The 15,874-nt window shown below is 39.0% G+C and overlaps 1 protein-coding gene across 3 annotated transcripts in view; it reads right to left on the reverse strand.

Moving 5' to 3' along the window:
* UNC13C (unc-13 homolog C) overlaps positions 1–11,443 on the reverse strand; it is a 655,668-nt gene extending 644,225 nt beyond the window's left edge. For all 3 annotated transcript variants that reach the window (XM_070469257.1, XM_070469256.1, XM_070469255.1), the window contains exon 1: positions 10,555–11,443. The gene's annotated coding sequence lies outside the window, so the exon portion shown is untranslated. The remainder of the gene's footprint in view (positions 1–10,554) is intronic.
* Positions 11,444–15,874: the final 4,431 nt, after the last annotated feature.

The raw sequence follows: 15,874 nt of genomic DNA on the forward strand, positions 1-15,874 counted from the left end.
AAAATAGATGGCTTTTGCACAATAATAATTTTTTTATATCTCTCTTTATGACTGATTGTTTTCCTCATGAAGATAATATGTTGAGATCTAGGTCTGTGATCTTGGGACATAATAGTTCCCTTAGTGCTGATAATCAGTCTATAAAGGAATTAACTTCTGTTCCAAAGTCATTTCTACTACCTCTCAAATCAAATAAATAGGATTCTAATTACCCAGACAGTCATCCCTCATCATTGAGACTGTGCTATTTAACTAAGTAGAAAATGACAATTCATCCAACATATCTTATTGATTTCAAATAATTAAAATGTATTAAATAAAAATCAATCATGATAAGCATAAATTAATATTTCATAATGTGGAAAGTACTAAGGGGAAATCTTGAGTATCTTCCATGTCATAATAATGATATCATTATTGTACAATATTGCAAAAATAAGATATATTAATGTTTGAATAGCATTATAACCTATAAATATCTATTATATCTATCTTGATTCTAAAGATATTGTCACAAATTAGCTTATTGTTCACTAGTGTTTGGATTCTTGATTAAAAGGAGTTCATAGTATCCATTAGTTTCACGATAGTTTGGTTTTAACACTCATTAATATTCACAGACATATAGTAACACATTTTTTGCAAGAAAATATGAACAGGATTTATTTTTTGGTTCATTTTCATTTAGTATTTAGCACTACAATAAATCTGTCCTCGAGGCATTTTAGATAACTGAACTGAGAGCCGGAGTTGACAATGAAAAGGGAGACAATGTGTGGATTAACTGAGAAACAATTTAAAAATAGGCATCCAGAAATTTTAAGTATTTTCACAAGCACTTTCTTGGTATTCCTAGAATTTTTTTAAAACCACATCCAGAGTTTTATAATTGTAATTACATTTTGAGATTTGAAATTTGTGTTATGTCTTGTGGACTTTTAACATTTTCTGCATTCTAAAAAATATCTCTTCCTTTCTCACAGAGGAAAGCTTTATATTCCAAACACAAATCAGCAATTAATAGCTTTGGGGTGGGGCCTGTACTACAGACAACTAAAACAAATTATGAGAGAAATTAATCAAGGTTTATGATGTCAAGCAATAAACTGTAGAAAATTCTGAAAGAGATCGGAATACCAGACCACCTCATCTGCCTCTTGAGAAACCTGTATGCAGGTCACGAAGCAATAGTTAGAACTGGACATGGAACAACAGACTAGTTACAAATTGGGAAAGGAGTACAACAAGGCTATATGCTGTCACTCTGCTTATTTAACTTACATGCAGAGTGCATCATGAGTAACACTGGGCTGTAAGAAGCACAAGCTGGAACCAAGATTGCCAGGAGAAATATCAATAACCTCAGATATGCAGATGACACCACCCTTATGGCAGAAAGTGAAGAGCTAAAGAGCCTCTTGATGAAAGTGAAAGAGGAGAGTGAAAAAGTTGGCTTAAAGCTCAACACTCAGAAAACTAAGATCATGGCATCTGGTCCCATCACTTCATGGCAAATAGATGGGGAAACAGTGGCTGACTTTATTTTTCTGGGCTCCAAAATCACTGCAGATGTTGACTGCAGCCATGAAATTAAAAGATGCTTACTCCTTAGAAGGAAAGTTATGACCAACCTAGACAGCATATTAAAAAACAGAGACATTACTTTGCCAACAAAGGTCCATCTAGTCAAGGCTATGGTTTTTCCAGTAGTCATGTATGGATGTGAGAGTTGGACTATAAAGAAATCTGAGTGCCAAAGAATCGATGCCTTTCAACTGTGGTGTTGGAGAAGACTCTTGTGAGTTCCTTGGACTACAAGGAGATCCAACCAGTCCATCCTAAAGGAGATCAGTCCTGAGTGTTCATTGGAAGGACTGATGTTGAAAAAGCTGAAACTCCAATACTTTGGCCACCTGATGTGAAGAACTGACTCATGTGAAAAGACCCTGATGCTGGGAGAGATTGAGGGCAGGAGGAGAAGGGGATGACAGAGGATGAGATGGTTGGATGACATCGCCAACTCGATGAACATGAGTTTGGTTAAACTCTGGAAGCTGGTGTTGGACAGGGAGGCCTGACATGCTGTGGTCCATGGGTTTGCAAAGAGTCAGACACAACTGAGTGACTGAACTCAACTCAACTCAACTCAACTATGGTGTCAAGTGTCTGAAGAGAAAGATAACCTAAAACCTTGGCTTCCCAGGTGGCCCTAGTGGTAATCTGCCTGCCAATGCAGGAGGCTGTGGGTTCCATCCCTGGGTCTGGAAGATCCCCTAGAGGGGGAAATGGCCATGTACTCCAGTATTCTTGCCTGGAGAATCCCATGGACAAGACCCTGATAGGCTACAATCCACAGGGTCGCAAAGGATCAGATATGACTGAAAGACTGCACATGTATGTGATATAAAAGCTAGTAACTCATGGACTTCTCTCGTGGTACCGTGGGTTAAGAACTGGCCTGTCAGTGCAAAGGACACAACTTTGATCCCTGGCCCAGGGAAGATTCCATATGCCACAAAGCAACTAAGTTCATGTGCCAAGACTACTAGGCTCACATGACTAATGAGTCTGCAAGCTGCAACTACTGAACCCCGTGTTCCTAGAGCCCAAGCATCACAACAAAGAGTACCCCAGCTTGTCACAACTAGAGAAAGCCCGTGCGCAGCAACAGAGACCCAGCACAACCAAAAAGAAAAAAATAAATAAATTAATATACATATGGGCATATATATACATATATATGGGCTTAAATGCGGGAAACTTGGGTTCGATCCCTGCGTTGGGAAGATCCCCTGAAGAAGGGAAGGGAATAGCTACTGACTCCAGTATTATGGCCTGGAGAATTCCATGGACCGAATAGTCCATGGGGTTCCAAAGAGTCAGACACAACTGAACAACTTTCACTTCACTTCACTTCATATATATATATATATATATATATATATATATATATATATAGCTCGTAATTTACAAAGAATACTTTCAAAGCCAGGCTCACGTTTTCTCTCCATAGATTCTAAAGTTGGCTATTCTTTGCCCCTGCTAACTGACATGCCCTCCTTTCACTGTCATTATTGAGAAATTTAGAGATTTCAAGATCAGCCAAAGAATTCAATGCAGGTTTTGCTCAGACTCTTCATTTGGTATTTTTTGGGTGGAAATTTTTCTCTAACAAATTTTCACAAGTAAAAACAGCTGTCTATAATCAGCTGTCTATACTGCCTCACATCTTGGAATAAACAAATGCTCTAAGAATTCCTTCTAGAAAACTAAAAAGGACCACTGGGGATTCTCTGGATTTCTTCACATAATTGTGGCTATTGCTAAAGCCACTGGGAGCTGGATGTCATAAAAGCAGAAGCCAGGATGGTAAAGACCAATAATGTGGACACAAATTTGGGGTCCCACTGGCCTAAATAGAAGAGAGGCAGACCACACCCTGGCTTAATAGCTGAAGTTAAAAGGGGAAGATTTAGATCAAGGGATTTTCCACATATATGCATTAATATATGATATCTGTATACATATAGCTGATTCACTTCACTGTACAGCAGAAAGTAACACATTATAATATACTCCAACTTTAAAAAAAAGATAAAAGGAAGTGAAGGAGGATATGGGACCTAGAGACAATGAGGAAAGTACTATGACTAGAAACATCAAACTGAAATAGTAGTACTTAGTCTCTGAACACTTGATTAAGAACAGGAAGACAAACATCACAGGGAGTTGACAAAGACCTATACTATGACATGCTTCTGGCCTAGATAAAGTCAGGCAGGCAGCTCCCTGTTTTAACTGTTCATCTTGCATTTCTCCTGAAGCTACATGTCTTCTGCTTTTCAGTGCTTGTGCTCACGAGCTGCTAGGATACAAGATCCTGACATTCACCAGAGATTTACAGAGTTCCTCCTAAAGTCAGACCTTTGAACAAAGAGAAGAAATTAGGGTCACTAGTCATATTCTGATCTCTCTTCTTGTTCCTGGGACCATTTTACAGTGTTAGACTCTTCATGAAACCCCTATCTGCTCTAACACAGAAAATAATTAGTATATGCTCCCTTTGGGTATCATGGAAAATACACAAAAGAATGCTAGAATCTCAGGGCCCTTGATTTAAAAAAACTGGAGTATCCAAAGCCATTCTAGTTTACTCTAAATATAACTGCTAGGAAATTACTATCTTAAGTCACTGTGGAAGTTTGAATTTTTCCTTCTGACTTTAGTCTTCTGTTGTTGTTATATTCTATTTTGTATACCACCCTCTCGCCTCCCCTAACTAGTCTTTCCCTCTAGTAACTGATAATATTATAGAATTCAAATTAAGCACAATAGCAAACAAATTTACTAAGTATGTACATTTTATATACAAGGTAGTTAGGAGTCTGAACATAACTACAATTGAGAATAGCCAGTATTCTTTGGACACTTAATCTATATTATCTCATTTAATCTTCCTGAAAACTCTATGAAGCAATACACTTTAAGGTGCCATTATTTTCTGGTTGCAAAGTTAAGAAGCAGAAATTTAAGTAATTTGTCAAAGTTTACACACTTAATGTGTTTATAGTCTTGCTAGAATTTTTTTCCAGTTGTGTGCAAGAATAAAGGTTTAAACTACAGGTCAAGACCAAAGGTGAAATCTCATGAGAAAGTATATGATGTATTAGTAAATGAATGATACAAATAACTTAGTATTATGGAATTGTATAAAATTTCAATATTTGGAAACCGTGAGCAATCTGTTTTTTTTTTCATTTTTATTCAAACATAGTTGTTTTACAATGTTGTGTTTCTACTGTACTGCAAAGTGAATCAGCTATACATAAGCATATCCTCCTTCGTTTTTGGATTCCCTCCCCATTTAGGTCACCACAATGCATTGAGTAGAGTTCCCTACTATACAGTAGGTTCTCATCAGTTATTTACTTTATACATAGTTTCAATAGTATATATGCTAAACCCAATCTCCTAATTAGTAATCTGTTTATCTAGGGCAGAGACTGATCGGGAACTAAAAGGTAAAGCTGAAAAGGCATTCCTGCATGTGGTTGTTAAAGGTGTATTTTTTCCACACTACATACTTTAGGTTTCATTTCATATACAATGTGATGTCCTTGAAAGTTTCTGAGCAGAAAGTGACATGTGCCATAGTCCAGGCATTTTTTAGGACAAGGAATCTGGCAGTAGTATGCAGAACAGATGCTCAGAGCAGAGGCTCATGACAGAACAATTGGAAGATTAGTGCAATATTCTGATTGTTAAGTGACAGGAACTTGAACTAAGGTGGTGCCAACAAGGGGAGGAAAGAATACACGGCTAGAAATGATATAGAGAAAACATGTGATTAGTAACTGAATATAGGACATGAGGGGGTATAAGGCAGTGATGATGACTTGAGATTTGAGCCTGAGAGGTTGAGGGAATCAGGAAAAGAAGCTATTTGGGAGAAACTGGAAGAGCTGAATCTCTCAATTTTGGTGGGAACACCTTAGTGTAATTCCCCTCAGTGAGGTATAAATTCAGCTCACCAAAATAGTGACTAGACAGAGAGGATCAAGAGAATGCTCCCACTCAAGGCTAAGAGGAGGAAGCCAGCAACCGATGTATGTGTTTACTGTAACTTGTTGTATTTATCCATCAAACATTATATGTTTTATCACTCACTATATCAAAAAAATGTTCTTCACCTATTGTCTAAGAATATTGTGACACTCTGTTGGGTTTCCTATCGATCACTTTCTAAGAAGCAACTAGAATTAAATTTTTATTTTTACATATATGAAATTAATTTATATATTTTGCCTCTTGCCAATCAATCTTTTTGGAAATTAAGACAGAAATATAAAATCTCCTATGCTCTGCCTTCAGCCATGAGAGAGCCCCTCAATCCCCTTTTTTCTAGCATGTTCTCATGAGTGTGCACATACAGAAGAAGACAGCTAGAAAGACAGTAAATCTATTCAAATGACTAAGTAGGGTATTTGCACTCACTTTATTTTTAAAACCTCTCAACAAAACTGTTCTATGAATGATTCAAAATCATTCTAAGTATCCAAATGCCATATTTCTTGTTAAAGTGGCAGGATTTCAGCATCTATCAAAGCTGCAGCAAATATTTTATGACTCTCAAATATAGGGCCTTATACAAAATATGAGGTCATATGGAATATTAATAAAACAATATTTACCATAACCTAGTTGTGTGAAGGAAAACAAGCTGTCAGATTTCTTAAAAGTGCAAAAAGGATCCGTACAGGTTCTTCAGCTTATCAAGCAGGCAAATGATATTTATAAGCCTTGGGGAAAATGAACTGGAGTCAAGTAATTCTGGTGCCACATTTCAAATGGAGTTGACCATATGGAGTCTGCATTACATAGATTTTATAGAATTTCAGAGTCTGAGAACTGATTCTCCAGGAGCATCAGATAAGTCTTCCATTACAGAGGAGGAAATCAACACTAGGAAATGATAGCCTGAGTTTACCCAGCCAGCTAGAGACTGAACTTGGATTTGACTGACTCCAGTATTTTCTACTAGAAAGCAAAAAGCAATGGACTCTCATTAGAATGTGTGCTTCAGTCCTCTATATGATTAGCAATTTTTACCAAGTGGTAGATTTTTCAGTTACGTACCACTGCACAATGACATGATTCAAAGCATGTTTGTTCTCCCTCAGTTTTTCTAGGATCAAATTTACAGTGTCCTGTCTCAGAAACCCAACTTAGTGATCATGCCTAAGTCATCAGGCACGTACAACAGAAACATCTATACAATAGAAATAGTTACACCTAGCTTACTCTTTTTCTTTTCTTCCCCTTCCTTAAGTATAAAAAGCCTGGGAAAGTTACTTCTAGAGTAGGCTATTTCAACTTGAACAATACGTGAAACAAAGTATATCCACCCAAAACACTTTTTGTCTATCAAGAAGACATACTGCACCCAAATATTCAAAAGCCAGAATACTCAGGGGGAAAAAAGGTGTTTTACACAGGACTTGGGCCATGGAGATTGTCTGTTGGGAAAAGAAACAGGACAAAGATGAGGTTGTGAAAGTGTAAGGGAGACAAACTATTTTAGAGAGAAACCCATCTTCTCTGATTACATTTTTTATACTTCACTTTTTTAAATACTTTGAGAATCCTGAGTATAATTTTTTAAATTGAGTTTATATCTTGCTAACCAACATTTATTTCCACAAAATAGTTTCTTAATTCTCTAAATAGACACAATAATGCAAAATAGTCTTCCATATCAAAATTACAATAATTTCTATATGCTGAGGCCAAACTAGACAATGTAATGAGGATATGCAAAATATACATGCCTCTTGGATCATTTTCACAAGAGAATGAGAAGTAATTGTGTGTCTTCATTTCTACTTCTCCTCTGGAGGACTTTCAATCTCCAGGCTACAATGCCACCTGTCCTCCTAACTATGCTTTCAAAGACAAATGGTGCAAGCACTGCTGTGGCATCCTTATCTCCATAGAGATTACAGAAGTGGGAGCTTAGTCTTCTGCATGCTCAAAAGCTACAGACTGAGAGGGCTATTAATAAATCCCCCCTTTTTTAAGCTAGAAGGGAATTGGAGCTTAGCCATCCAAGCACAGAAAACTTAAGAGACAGAAGGATTTGTAACAACAGCAACAACAAAAACAGATGCAAAGTTAATGCCTTGAACTTAAAATTGTTGCTGAATGATGTTTTAAATGTATGGTTTCAAGCAAGTTGATATTAGGTTTTAAGTCATAATACAGTTAGAAAGTGAGTTTCCACCTGTAAAAGTGTGTTTTAGAAATAAATTTGGCATATACATTTCTAAAATCTCAAAATTTCTAGCTGAAAGACAATTCTTTTTTCAGGTGGGAAGATGATTCTCATATTTCAGAGATTCTAGAGGAAGTTCTTCCATAGTAGACAGAACGGAATGGAAAGAAGGAATAATAGAAATTGATGGTATTAAAAGTGGAAGACAACGCAGAGGTAACAGAATGCCCATGGGAGCTCACGGTGGATGTGTGCATTGTGTTAACTGAGCAGGTCACCAGCCCAGGTTGGGTGCATGAGACAAGTGCTCGGGCCTGGTGCACTGGGAAGACCCAGAGGGATCGGGTGGAGAGGGAGGTGGGAGGGGGGACCGGGATGGGGAATACATGTAAATCCATGGCTAATTCATTTCAATGTATGACAAAAACCACTGCAATGTTGTAAAGTAATTAGCCTCCAACTAATAAAAATAAATGGAAAAAAAAAAAGTAAATGGAGCACTGGCAAAAAGATATTCAAAATCACAGATTTATCCTAAATCATCAAAGACACAAAAGCTATTTCCTTCTCAACTGACCCCTACATACACACACACACACATATACTTCATACAATTTGTCTTTGAAAGAGGAATCACCAGAGTTGCCATCTATTTACAATGTTCCATGTGCTCTTAAACAAGTAGATCTAGGCATCACACACTTACTTCATTATTGAAGACTAACAACCACAGAAAGGGGTAGATGGCCTAGAAATGTAAGTAATTTGTTAATAATAGAGATATGAAAAGTGGATTCTCTAGGCTTATCTAACATGTTTACCTCATATTTCATGGAGGCATGGATTTACTGAATCACATGTTGATGACAATTTCTGGAAGAAGTTACCGCGTTCTATAATGGAAGCCTAACAATGAATAATCAAATACTAGGAAATAAACCATACCTGTTTATCCTCTTCCAAAACCCAGAGGGATGGGATGGGTTGGGAGATGAGAGGGAGGCTCAGAAGGAAGGAGAGAAATGTATACCTGTGGCTGATTCATGTTGATGTGTGGCAGAGACCAGCAAAATATTGCAATGCAATTATCCTCCAACAAAAATAATTCATAAAAATTATTTTTTCAACAGAACTCCATTGTAGTATGAAAAGGAAACTTTGTAAATGAGAGTTCTAATATTCTTTTAAATTATCTTAGCTTGGTTTACTCACTTCTTTGAAAAATAATCATTTAATGGACTCAGTAAAACTACTGTTGTACTGCTGCTATAGTTTCATCTATAGATATTATAACATTCCCCATAAGATGTCAACATAGAAGAAATACACAATTTTTTCCACTCATAAATTCAACTCTTTGTCCACCTTCCAAATCACTTCTCTGACCCAGGAATTGATGGCAGTTGCTTACCATAGTTTGATGTTTTGATTATAGTAATGTGTGGAATTTTGAAACAACTAATTTCCTCATTCTGCTAGGTGGCCCGAACCAGCACTCCAGATGGTTGGCAAAAATGAGGTTTTAGTTTTAAAAGAGCAGGGTGGTGATTTACCTTACAGTATACATAAATTGTAATTTAAATCCCATTTACTTCTATTTCATTTGTACTTTTAAACCATAATAAAGTAGGACCAATAATTAAAAATCAGTGCCCTACCACTTTGGCATGAGCCTCTGTATTAACAAAACACTTAAAAATAAAATACTTTGATATATTAAAAAGTAGCAAACTTTATCATTCTCTTGTTTCTCTCTTCTAGTAAAGCTCATTGAATTAAAATACATATATGTTTAATGTACTACTAATTTTACCCTCTTTCATGGTAATACTATATTTAAGCATAAAAGATGTCAGGATTATTTTTAAAGCATTGAATTTATTATTAATTAAAAATGAGATAAACGTACAGTCTTAGGTTATTAAAGAAATACAGGGTATTTTCAAAAACTCATTTTATGTGCGCTACCCACCCACCACTTTCCTTTTTTCCTTTAAAAGCCTAATAAGGAAAAGTGACTTTGAGCTTTGTCATCTCAGCCTAGGTACTAACGGCAGTCAACATTAACTATTGTTACCATAATCTGTTTTTCTCTTTATTATACAAGTGTACAGATGATGTAATTGCAGAAGTTAGGGTTTACTCAAGCTGTTGGAGCAAAATGATTTTTTTTTTTTAGACTGCCTCCTTAGGCAGGGTAGAACAATTGTAACACAGAACCAAGTACACAGTTAGAGCATTTCATCTTTTGAAAGCCAATCTGCAGGATCTTTATCTTGAAGGACTGATCAAGAGCTGGAAATGCAGAACCACTGGTAAAGCTCAGTTCGCTCCAGACTGGATGCTGAGCTGGAAAAACACCTGGGTGACAACAATGCTAGTCTATAACATCTTGGCTTTTAACCCCTTCCTAGAAGCCCTCAACTTTTCTTTACTGTTTAGCCCTCATCCTTCCCCTGAATCCCAAGGATTTAGAAAATGCCCTAGCCTTTTATCTCAGCTTTGTTTTTCCCTGAGCAGATCTTCCCCTGAAAGTTGAGCAGAAACTAAGCAATCATTTATCATTCTGCATTTAAAATAAAGCAATGCTGAAGAAGTCTATAATCCTCAACAGAACCAACTGTATTATAAACACAGGAGAGCTGACCATTGATAAATTCATCTACTACTAGGAGAATCCCCTGGTTGTGAACTAAAGTGCAGACAACAAGAGTGGACCAGGAAAGACACACACACAATCCCATGCAGATGAGGCAGCGCTGATGGAGAAAGAGAGAACATACCTGAGGGTTTCTCCTTTAAAAAAAAACGCACACGCCAGCTGGGCTGTCCCCCCGCCCCTCCTTCTCCAGTGCCTGTGTTTTCCTTTCAGGAATATCACTTTGCAGTCCCGTTTCTAGTCTCCTTCCCTTTAGTCGGCCACAGATAGTTGGAGCGAAGGCTGCGTCCCAGCGATCTACTCAAGTGCAATCAGGCACGCCTGGGGTCTGCGACGGTGTCTGTTCTTGTCAAATTCTCTTGTGCTCCCGGGGCAGCCTCCAAAGCAATGCTACAACTTAGCTGCTGGCACCAAACTGCCTTTCGCTCTCCTCCTTGCCAGACTCCTTCGGCAGCTCATTTCTCATCTCTGTCTCTAAGAAAGCCAAAGGGGTTGTCTCCCCGCGCGTTGAGGCGCGCCCAGGCTCATCAACAACTGAGGCTGAGGAGCAGCGCGGCTGAGTGCGTGCTGGGAACTTCCCCAGCGCTGCCTCGGCCGCTCTGGGGAATGCAGCACCGACGCTGCGAGCCCCAGGCTCCTCTACCCAGAGCGCCTGGGCTCCTCCTGCCGCCGCGCCCGCTGCACCCGGCAGCGCCTCTGGGCCGAGCCACAGCCCCTGCTCTCCGGAGATGCGCTGCGGCCGCTGCCGGGTGTGACCGTCACCACCGCACTGACAGCTAGCTGTGTGGGGCGCAGCTTCATCTCCAGGGAAGACGCCTCTAACGCTGGCGCTTCCTCTGCCCGATTTTCTCGGTATCGCTGAGTGATGACCTAGGAGCCAGTCCTACAGTCGGTTGGGCTGGCCGCGTTTGCAGCCTATTTGGTAACAGATAGCGTAGTAATCACTGGTGTAGATGTAGTTGGCTCTGCTTGGGATTATAAGTACACTGCACGCAGTATAATTCCCAATTAGCCACCAAGAAGCAGCTAAACAGAACCCCCTATTCACAGGGAGGAGATGCTGAGATCTCAGTTCAGGTGGTTTTCCTCTTTTTAATGTGTGGAAATCCATCTGAAGATGATTGCTCAAAAATCTGAATTAAACACACGCACACACACACATCAAAGTGGGAAATGGTAGAAAACTTAGAGTGATACAGAGGTTTTGCTTCTCACTTAGAAATAATGTCTTCCCATTTGATAAGAGCTTTTTACAGATCTGGCAAGGAACTGAATGGCCTTGCTTTCTTTTTTAGTTTTGAGGAGTGGAGGAGGTGGGGGGAGTAACAGCTCCCACTTTCTATCAATAAAGCATTTTCTATCCTCTAACCCTCCTGTTGAAACAAACACAAAAAAAGTACTGGATCTTAATATAGAGACTTCAAGAAGCTTAAGTCCTGGAATAATTTGTAGGTTTTAGATGGCATCTGGTCTGCTGGCTTTCTCCTAGTTACTTTTCTCAGCTTTTCAGAAAATAGAAGGATGGGTTCCAGGACTGAACATTCAACTATCAGCTGAGATCAAACAATATAAGAAGCACAAACACAGATCTGTATGCCACTTTTCAGTGCATTTAAGGATAGCTATTCCATTAAGGATGGTTATTCTAAAGTGACCAACTTTAGAAATGACTACTTTGCCTACATATTTGCTATACAATGAAGAGCTGCTAGCAAAACGAACAGTTAAGCTTGATATCACATTTTTGGCAAAACTTATGGCAAAAACCATTCAATCTTCTGTATATGACAACCAAATAATATCTCTATGATTGTTTTAAAAAAAACTGCCCCTAAATTTAACACCGTGTGTGTGTGTGTGTGTGTGTGTGTGTGTGTGTGTGTGTATCAGGTGCTGGCAGCCAAGTCCTTCCCACCTCTCAGTTCTCCCACCTTTAATTCATAGCAGCACAGCTTTCTCTACCTGCTGCTTAAGTGACTGTTAATGGACTCAAGCAGCTGCTCAAAGTCTAAGGAGCTGCATCAGGGGGCAAACACTGGGACAGTGTGATCCCCACCTTTAGCACCACCAGAGTGGCTGCCAGGACAAAGCTCTGCTGCCCCCGGCTGTTAGCATTCAACAGTAGCAAAGGAAAACTCTTAGACCTGAAAGTGGATTGTAGGGCAAAACCTGACTTTTTATACAGAAAAATTCAGGCTAGCCAATACACAGTTTTGAAGAGTGTCCTTCAATACATAGAGGAAAGAACACCTATTCACAGAGTCCTTTTTCTTCTTCTTCTGGTGTGCATTACCCAGAACAAAGTGCTGAGGCAATCACCAGCTGGGAGCCTCCAGCACCCAGCCTAGTGCAATATATACATAAGTCCTCAATAAACTGGGATATAATGTCAGTGGTAAGGAATCTGCCTGCCAGTGCAGGAGATGAGAGAGACAGGGTTCAATCCCTGGGTTGGGAAGATCCTCTGAAGGAGGAAATAGCAACCCACTCTAGTATTCTTGCCTTGATAATCCCATGGACAGAAGACTCTGGCAGGCTACAGTCCATGGAATCAGACATGATTGAGCGACCACATGTATATGTACCCACACACACACACACACACACACACACACACACACATCAGTGGTTTAAATGTTTAAACATACAGAAGAAAATACAAGTAAGAGGATCTTAACTCTGAGTGGTATTCGGAACATATAACATAGTATAATGAAAAGAGGTGTGAAAAATACTGTGCTAACTTAAATATACTCATAGAGGAAACAAGAACAGGGTTAATCATTGTTGGTCTGTTTTTAAGAGGAATGCTCCAAAGCCAGTGTGTGTGTGTGTGTGTGCTGATAAATGCATTGCTTAACTTTAATCATCAACATTCTGGTTATATATTTCAAAACAGAAATGGTTTACGTCTCTGAAAGTGGCAGGAATCATGTATCTGAGGGACACCAGTTGCTAGTAAAATATGTCACAACTGGAAAGAATGACAGACCTTGATGACTTCATTGACCTGAAAGGACACCACATGCCCTAAGAGAATTTCCTTGGCACTTGATGGGTAGTTTTCGCCTGCTGAGTATCTGATTCAAATAATATATAATCACTATGATATAAATGCAGCATTGAGTTAGAGTTCTGCATATGCTTATCAATAAGACACATTAGTTTCTGCAAAGAGCTTTTGGAATTCTTGGATTAGTGGCAGTAAACAACAGAGGAGAGTAAACAATTGATTTCCATGTATATACCTACAACTCCACATATAATGTCCCAAAACTTAATCACAGATTGACAATAAAATTATTTTCTTCTAATTCTTTCAGCTGTAATTTCAGAATGGATAAAACCTCAAGGGTACTATTCATCTCCCATATCCCAGGTCATAAGCTAGGCCAGATCATTTGTCTCATTTATGGCTCAGGTGGGAGAAAAGCAAGCTGTCTGGATCATCGGTCATTTTTTATTGGTAGTAAAGCTTGACTAAACCAAAAAGATTGATTAAAAGGGCCATTTTTGTATAATTCTCTTATTGCCAGTGCATTTGGCTTTAAGCAACAAAAGAATTCTTGAAAAAGCATAAATCAGCTTGTGTGAACTGAAATGTACTTTCAGCTTTCCAGAAGTCTTCACTCTTTGTTTCAGAGAACTGGGAGCCAATCACTGGACCTCAATATTAAAAAAAAAAAAAAAACCCCACAAAACTGTGACCAATTATTGGCTCTCTGTATCAATTCAAATGAACTGGTAACACTGATGACCTGTCAAGATGCCTGAGGACATAAACTTGATTACACCTAAAATAGCAAGCTGACGTTTCTAGTTCTGTATAACTGCATGATATATAGGGGAACGAATATTTTGGAATAACCCATCCATTGCAACTTGCAAAGATTTGCAAAATGTTGATTTCATGATAGTAAAGTACACACTAAGTTGATTTGCAGAATCAAAATGTTGATTTCATGATAGTAAAGCACACATTAAGTTCTATTCTTGAACTTTTCCATTAAATTATGGGTCACTTAAAAACCGTACCTTAGAACTGAAGTATCAGTGCATAACTCTGGAGGTTAGGTCACACAGAGTACCACAGCCTTCCTTCGCCCACTCCCTCTTGCTCACTCTGGGAGAAGCCAGCTAACATGTCATGAGAACACTCAAGCACCCTAGGAGAAAGTCAACATGGCCAGGAACTAAGGTCTCATGCCAACAGCTGGATAAGAGCCAAGACCCCCTGCAAATGTCATGTGCACAAGCCATTATGAAAGCTGAACTTGAAAGCCACATTCAAGTTTTGACATGACTACAGCCCTGCTGACATGCTGAATGAAGCCACCTGAGAAGCCCTAAGGCAGAAACGCCCAGCTAAGATATTCCTGAATTTCTGACCCATAGACGCTGTCATATATTAAATGTTTACAATTAAGGAAAAAGAAGAGAGAGAGGGATGGAGGGAGGAAAGGAAAAGTGGGAAGAAAGAAAGGAAAATGTTCTTTGAAGTCTCCAAATGAGGAAATTATTTAACATATAGATTTAAGTGCACTTAAGTGTTTTGAGTGGAGAAGGCAATGGCAACCCACTCCAGTACTCTTTTCTTTTTCATTTATTTTTATTAGTTGGAGGCTAATTACAATATTGTAAAGTGGATTTTGTCATACATTGACATGAATCAGCCAGAAAGATAAAGACCAATACAGTACACTCCAGTACTCTTGCCTGGAAAATCCCATGGGCAGAGGAGCCTGGTGGGCTGCAGTCCATGGGGTCTCGAAGAGTCGGACACGACTGAGTGACTTCACTTTCACTTTTCACTTTCACGCATTGGAGAAGGAAATGGCAGCCCACTCCAGTGTTCTTGCCTGGAGAATCCCAGGGACGGCGGAGCCTGCCATCTAAGGAGTCGCAGAGAGTCAGACACGACTGAAGCGACTTAGCAGCAGCAGCAGCAAGTGTTTTGAGATGTAAAAATTTGGGGTCCTACAAATTCAATAACAAGATGAAAATACCATACTTCCTTTGTCAATGTTGGTGGTTTTCTTCTCTGGGCCTTCTTAGCATTTTTATAAATCTCTACTACCGCATTAGTTTATTATAACGTACGTTACCTCTTTATTTATGCATCTGCCTGGCACTGCATGCTAGAATGTCCCTTGAGGACCGAGACCAGGATCACTCATCTCTATGTCATCAATGCCCAGATGAATCCAGGCTCGTGAAAGGTAGGTTGTGTGAGTAACAGTGTGCTTAGTAGAGCACAGTTAATGAGGCTAAGGACATGGGTTGAGTTCCCGTGTAGCCAATTAGCTTTGCTCTGTTCCTTGGTCCAAACGGCATCCTTAGTTCACACCAGCTATCTCATATTTATGTGCCAGATTAAACCTTCTAACTGCATATTACAACAGTGGGGAGTCCATCACACCATAAAAATGTCTGAAGTTTAACAC

The sequence above is a fragment of the Odocoileus virginianus genome, chromosome 6, assembly GCF_023699985.2.
Source record: "Odocoileus virginianus isolate 20LAN1187 ecotype Illinois chromosome 6, Ovbor_1.2, whole genome shotgun sequence".
Classification (NCBI taxonomy): Eukaryota; Metazoa; Chordata; class Mammalia; order Artiodactyla; family Cervidae; genus Odocoileus; species Odocoileus virginianus.